General features: G+C 35.9%; 1 long non-coding RNA gene across 1 annotated transcript; it reads left to right on the top strand.

Moving 5' to 3' along the window:
* The first annotated feature begins 4295 nt into the window (after window positions 1-4295).
* LOC122021786 lies at window positions 4296-7706 on the top strand. Its single transcript, XR_006122645.1, has 3 exons — window positions 4296-5633; window positions 6879-6929; window positions 7376-7706. It is a non-coding gene; the product is annotated as an uncharacterized LOC122021786 (long non-coding RNA).
* The last annotated feature ends 208 nt before the right edge of the window (window positions 7707-7914 follow it).

The raw sequence follows: 7914 nt of genomic DNA, 5'->3' as shown, positions 1-7914 counted from the left end.
AGGAGAAGGGAGGGTTGCGGCGTGGCTAGGGTGAGGAAAGAAAGTTCACGGTGGAAAATAATCTCCTCACTTAATAATTTTCCTATTTATATTTAGGAATCAATTCGCCCAACTCCAATATAAATTTAATTGATTCCCTTTCCTTTCAGCACGACCCTGCTGGGTTCAACCGGTTACTTAAGCGGTCTAAAGGTTTAACGGACCCGAGGGGTCCCGGATTCGATTCCCGCTTAAGCTATTTTGCTTTTCTAATTATTTTTGCTACTTCCGCTACTCTAAAAATTTCGAAAAAATATCTAAAAATTCCAGAATAATTATAGAATATTTCTAAAATAGTTTTGAGAATTTTCGGGCGTTACACTGCTTGTTCCTGCAATTAAGGAAATACCCTTCTCGGCTGGGCTTGCATTAGTCTGCTCATGTAATTCAAATTCAGAGAATGGTTCATCTAATTTAATTGAAGATAAGTCCTTGGATACTTTGTAAGCATCAACCATGGATGCCCACAAAGTGTTCCTTGGAAAAGCATTAAGCGTATACCTTATGACGTCGCGATTTTCTATTCTCTGGCCAATTGCATGGAGGTCGTTAAGAAGGTCCTGGATGCGTGCATGGAGCTGGCTTGCCGTCTCACTTTCCTGCATTTTGATGTTATATAATTTATTTAAAATTAAGTCGTGTTTGCTTACCTTAGCATCGGGAGTGCCCTCGTGCAGCTCGATCAGCTTTTCCCATAGCTCTTTGGCGCTTGAGAAGGGTCCTACTTTGTTGAGTTCCTCCTTTGTCTGCCCACATAAATTTTTACCATTACCATCTTCATAAATTTTTTCATGTGTACCACGAAATGTCAAATTATGTATAGCAAGATATTTGACAACAACTATTCTTAACATAATGTGTTTCCAATGTTTTATGTCCTTTTTAATTTGTTCTTGTATTTCCTTATCAATTGTCAATGTTTTCTTTAATCGCATTTGTAGTTCAACAAAAGCTCTCAAATTAGTGAGATGTTCAACACTATTTTCATGTTGTTTAAGTTTGTTACATAAATGTTTCCACTCATTAACTCCTTCTCTTGCTAAAATACTTTTGGTGTGTATTACTTTAAACAACTTACAAAAAATGCAAAATACTTTGTCCAACTCCTTCGAGTGTCCTAACAATTTTCGATCACGAGTCTCACCATTTGGTAACATTTGAACATAGTAAGTATGAGAAAAATGTCGAAATTCTTTATCTAAAGGAAACTTGAGAATATCTTCTCTTTTAGGACCTCTTTACACAAGTAAATCTCTCATTTTTGTATCAAGATTATCCCAAACTCTTGGATCAAATATGTTTATATCATATCTAGGTGTCGAACATTGATATTCATTTGTACGCTCATCATCACAACAATTATCAATAACTTTAGTTTTGCCAATTTTAGTTTCATCCAAATCATTAAGATCTATATTCTCTTCATTCTTATTTTCTACAAATTTCTCATTCTCATCAGTTTCGTTTCACATAAATTCTTCATTTTCATTATCATTATTTTGAACAAAATATTCATTTGCATTTGATTCATTACTTAAAATCTGAACTAAGCTTTCCATTGTGTTATGGGATTCTTTACTAAAATATTTATTCAATGAACCTCTTAAGCTTTGGGCTATGCCCTCTTCTTTTTTTCTTTTTTTTTATAATCTTTTTTTATATCCAGAGAGTTGCTTCATAATGATAAATAATTATGAACAATAAGCAATAAACAAATAACAATAAAACTTGATGTAGAGAGTTTTTCTTCAATTAGACATCCACTTATATAAGACCTTACACGGATATCCTGCAAATTTATAAAAAAAATAACACAACAATTTAATTGTTTAGGAGTTGGAACCTTATTCATGCAATTAAAGACACAAGCACATTAATCTAACTAGCTAAATGACATGAAAACTTAGTTAATCTACTTATCATTTACTAGCTAAAAGAATCCATCTGAATAGAATAAACAACTAGAAGCCAAGACTTTTTAAAGTAAACCAATAAGAAAGTTCTTGTATCTCACACACAAAAAAATCATAAGATGCAAAAATAAATCAATAGATACTTACTAGACAAGTGCTACTGATCTCCTAAGTGACTCTCATAAGTGAGGATAGACAAATCACTAAATTGCACATTTCTCGAGAGAGAAATAAAATCATATCCAAGAAAATTATAGGACATAAGGATACTAAATTGATTTAAACTCTTTTAATCTATTTTAGTAAATTAATTTATACATGGATCAAATAATCTTCATTTCCTCCAAAATGATATTTTAGATTGCAATCAAAACTAAGGAACCCTAATTCAAGCTGTTGACTTGACTTCCAGATACTTTGACAAGTCGGGAGACATGTTCAATCATAATTCCAGTTCAATGAGCTTGACTAAGTTCTAAAGTAGAATTCTAACTTCTTGTGTTTGACAAATTATTGCTATCTGCTTGTTGTTCTTAATCAGGAGCCTACTGAGTGTAACCAACTACAATATTTTAATTTATAACAAGAATAAGAAGAAAAAGTCATCTTCTTGTGATAATAAGAGCAATTTCTATTCAACTTGAAAAAAGTAGAAATTTTAGAAAAATATAAGTACTAGAGAAGAAGAAGAAGAAGTAGAAATCATCTACTTATAATAATGAGAATAATTTCAATGCGAATTGAAAAACAAAAGTTGAAATTTTGGTAAAATCCAGGTACATGAAGGAGGGGAGGAGGAGGAGTAAGTGTGCGGGATGAAGATGGACCAGCTTGTTCAACCATAAAAAAAGTAATTACAATCAATAAAAACCCTAATTGATTTTCCAATCAAACAATAAAACCCTAATTAACTATGTGAAGAATCGAGATTTGGTCGCGGACTGTGGTTGCCCTAATCGATAAATATGATTACTAACTAGAGGAGCAGTCGTTGAGGTTACTGACGTCGCAAGCCCTGGAGATATGGGTGGCCCTCTCGATGGTGAGGTTAAAGGCACTGGAGACGCGGGGGTCGGTGAGGATGGCAGCCGAGGAGAATCGCTACGAGTGTGAGAGTCGAGAGAGCTAGGGCTTCACCTATTCGAAGATGGCTTTGGTGACGAGAAATACGAGGGTGAGAAGAATATAATTTTAGTAAAAAAAAATTATATATATATATATAATGGGCCCTTAGTATTTTTGGGCCCTGGGCATGGGGCCCTGGTAGCCCTAGCCCAAGGCTGGCTCTGTCTATACCACAACAGTTACCTTCTTCTTGGCTGAAACTTGCATAAACATCGAGTCAAAGATGATCTATTGGTGGCACTTGCCAACGTGATGGGGACGACAAAGGGGGATCTGTCCAAGCTTGTGAGCATACCTTTGCAGCATGGTGAAATTCACGTAGAAGAGTTTCAACAGCAATTAAAGAATTTCTTACAGCTCTGATCTCACGATCATGGACTGCATGACACCTCTCTCCCTATTCCATCCATGCTTGAACAATAAACACCTCTCCTCCATGTTGGCCTTGAGACGGATTGACGAGGGCGCTTGGGTGAGCATAGTCGTCTTTTGCCACCTTGAACAATAAACACTTAGTGTACTTTCGGGACAATCTAGTAGCTAGCATATGAGGTCCTATCAACTTAAGGTCTGGTGTTTGAATCTTAGCATAGTTAAAGTAAATCTCTTCCTCACGCATCAATCACTATTCCAAGAATTAGTAGTCATCCATGATTTACCTCCTCCGTGTTCACCCTGGGATGGGTTGGTGGAGGCGCTGAGGGTGAGTACAGTCGCCTTTTGCCAACTTGAACAATAAAACACCTAGTCTGCAGGGTGTAGCATAAATGGTGGATGTATGGTAGTGTGTCCAGATTAGATAGGGGTGATCCCCAAGGTGTCACTATTTATGTAGTCTCCGCTATGTGGCTTCTACCTGTGTATCTGAATTTACCTCCCTCTATATCTGTAGGACCGGCTCTAGGGAGGCCATTGATGTGGTGGTTTCACATTTTTTATCAATAAACACTACAAGAAAATTGGGATTACACAACATTTAAAACACAATATTTTTTTAAAAAGGTGTTGTCTTTTTTTCTTTAACAACGCTTTTAGTGAAAATTGTTATCTATATTTTTTATTTCTTAGTAAAGATAACACTTTTTCAAATAAATATTGTCTATTGATATTTTTTTCTTATCAAAGATAATTTTTTCAAAAAGCATTGTATATGAGCTTTTTTTTATATCTATAACAATAATTTTTTAACAAGTGTTGTTTATGTCCACGACCAAACTCCTCTGCCAAAACCTCCCCTTCGCGAAAAATTCATGAAAAACTCATTTACTCCTGAAACCCTCCTAAGTGAAAAACCTAGGCTCCAAAACTCATGTCCACGAGACAAAAACCCAAGGCTTCATCTCTTCTCTGCCACTACTGGTCGGCAGCCTCCTCCACTTCATCACCACCGGCCTCCCTTATTCTCTTCCTCTACCCGATTGGGAGAGGACAAGCTCCCTCTTCTGCCTCCATCTCATCCATAGCCAACGCTAACGCACACAATAGGAGCTTCATCCCTGAATTCGCCGGCCATCTCATCTCCTCTACCATCTTCCTCATCGCTGACGGCAAGGTCTTCTCACAGAGCTTCCAGATCTGAAAGTCATCTCACGGTGCCTTCGTCCTCAGCCCACAACCTTCTCCCAAGTGGGAGAGGCACCACCGTTGAACTCTACAGCATCCTCTCCTGATTGGTAGAGGTTTCTTTGCCACCACTGGTTTCCTTCCACCTCTCCATTTTGGATTTGAAGAGTAAAGCTTCATCACTAGCCAACAACACCTCTCCTTTTCGGATTTGAAGAGGAGAGTTCATCCATCCTTTCGACAACCCCTTTCTCTTCAAATTCAAAGAGAAGGATTCGTTCTCCATCGACGAGCAGCCATGCACTTCATCCACAGCCTTCGCCGACAGATTGGCCATCAGAGAAGCTCCATCCAGCAGCCCCCTCTCCACTTCAGATTTGAAGAGGAGAGCTCTATTCTGATCCGTGCCTATGACATTGGGTTATTTCTATCTATATTGGATTGTGTTATGCTTGTTGATTGTTGAATTGTAACATAGCTATTCTCCCATGTTTAGAATTGCATGTATTTTGTTTAATTGAATTCTCGCTCGTTATGTGTTTGATGAAATGCCTCTTTCATTAGTTAGTTTCTAAACTTGCATCTTCTTTGGTTTGAATTCTTGGGATGGTTAGTTAGTTGAATGTTTTAGGTTAGATTAGATTAGTTGAATTTTGATAAATTTATTCATGTGGAAGTTTATTTCTGATATTTCCTAAATTTCTGTGACTCAAATTTATTCAACTTGTCCATTACCTTGCCTACACTCAAATTGCTTTGAATGGAGTTCAATTAGGTGGGTTAGGAGTCATGTACCAAACACCAAATACCTAGAATTAGCTAGGCTTGTTTTGATTTTGGATATCTCCACTATTAATTTCATAATTTTCAAGCATGTAGTTATGTATAGCTTTTTTATTTTTTTATTTTTGTTAAACCTAATATATCTAGCATGATTCTTTTCCATAGATTGGCAAGGCCTGTGAGGAGAAATGGAAAACAATGTCTTTTGAGGTTGGATCTTGCATCTTTTTATACACCAATGCATATGATTTAGTTTTGTTTGGTATAAGAAAAATGATATAATACATATAGACATCTATTTGCAAACGTGAATGATTCAAGGCAACTAAGACTATGCAAGAGTTAGAAGGGCATTGTTATTGTATGAGATTGGAGACAGAGACAAGGTCATTGTTGAGATGGAGAATGTATCCATTTCTCTAAAGGGATATCTAGATACTTCTTCAAGATTAATTTTATGCTTCCTACAATACATCTTTTACAAGTTTTTATAAGGGGAATCTTTCAACCTGCAGAGATACATGCAACTCTAGCTGCATCATTGTATGCTAACAAGCATGCTATACTCCTTGCTGAGAACCAGTTTACAATTGCCACTCTTTTGGATCCTCATTATACTAATCTCTCATATGTCAGGGAAACTAAACAATAGCCTCCAAGCTTGATCGATTCCTTATAGCATTTCATCATACTTTCCAAACAAGCTCCAATATCTTGCTTGGTTGATAAATGGTGATGCATTAAGTCTTTGTCAATGCAGATGTTAATGTACCATAAACAAATTTTGTGTGCCACTTCTAAAGAACATCATATCACAAGTAAATTCTAAAGGATACATTTGATAAGCTTGTTTAAGTTGATTACATATGATTTTTCTTCTTCATTACAACTAACTTTTATGTGAGATATAAATTTTCAATAATCATTAATATATATATATATATATATATTACTTCAGTCTATATTGCTGATAACACACATGCCAAACATACAATTTTAACTTTAAGCCTCATCTCAAGCGCAACGAGAAAGCCACATATAAACATAGCTAAGTGATGCTCAAAATTGCTTGCATGATGCTCTTTGAGGAGACATTGATAAGCGAAGAGGAGGAAGGAGAACTACTTGATCAGAATATGGAGGATTATAATGCAGAATATAGAAAAATGAAAGTCCATGGCTGCATATATCAAGAGAGAGGTTCATCATCATTTATCTCCAGTCTCTTAGAAAATTGCATGGGCCTAATAACCTTTCTTTTTTGTTAAAATTTGCTTGAAAGTGGAGAGTTCTCTAATGTATCTAATGACTTTGAGTGATTGGTAAGGATGTTGGATATGAATCTGTGAGAAAAAAGAGTTCTCTAATGAATCCAAACTTACGTGTTACTTAAGTATTTTTACCTTAAGCTTTTTGATCTGTCACCAATCTGTGTTTGTTTTCTTTGGTACACAGGTTTATTCTACCTTTGTGCAACTTATAAAAGTCTGACCATCATTCCTAGAGGTATGTAAAAAACATTATTTGGTTTTTAGGTGAATTTGTTCATATTTCTTTTGATTGCCCATATTGGTTGTGTACTTTTGCCATCTATCTTGGGCAAACATCAGAATGGGAAGATGTTGTGGAATTCTAAAATAGTAGTATCAACATTCTGCTAGCACAACCATGACATGGTAGCACATAGTGAAATGTGGATGTTGATTATATAAGATATTATACATTAAGCCATGAGTTTGTTCTCCTTTTTTGGTTTATCAGTTATGTTGTGTTGTTTGTTGATTTAATGCTAAGTAAACTGTCTTGATTCCTACTTCAGAATCTCAGAGTTTATAGAATCCACTAGAGATATTGTTGTTGTTCCATTTTTGTGGGTCATCAGGACTACCTTACACTTTATCTTGAATTTTTCATGTGCAATGCCTTTTTAGATATTTTGAAGGTGAATGCAGGTATTCAGAAACTCTAGCTAAATAGCTCGGGTATGGATGATTACAAGAGCAACAACTACATGCTATGTGACACTACATCCGAACCTCAAGGGTGTGACTAGGAAGTATTTCAACGAAGAACTATCAAGAAGGCTTTGAGATTTAAGCGAGAAGATGGTTAAAGTCAATCAGTAAAGAACATTCTATTGGATCGATATGCATGTGAGAGGAGGGATGAATCATGTGATTTTCAAAAATGTATTTTATCATTTTTTTAAAAAAAACACGAGTACGTAGTGAAAAACTAAGTAATAAAATGAACACAAGAAAACGCGGTCGATTTTACTTGGTTCGGAGCCTTCGGCGACTCATACTCCAAGACCCAAGTCCTGTGGACCTATTGATGAGTAATTCACTAAAATGTCTCTTCCGTTACCTCCAGAAAAAGGAATCAAGTACAAGGAAAGTTATAACAAGTGCAATACCCTGCACTTGTTCTTTTACAATAGTTAATTACAAAGAAATAATTCCGTTACCAATACTTTGATGTGAGAGAGCTC

This window comes from Zingiber officinale, chromosome 9A, assembly GCF_018446385.1.
Source record: "Zingiber officinale cultivar Zhangliang chromosome 9A, Zo_v1.1, whole genome shotgun sequence".
NCBI lineage: Eukaryota > Viridiplantae > Streptophyta > Magnoliopsida > Zingiberales > Zingiberaceae > Zingiber > Zingiber officinale.
This window is presented reverse-complemented; position numbering and strand designations above follow the sequence as displayed.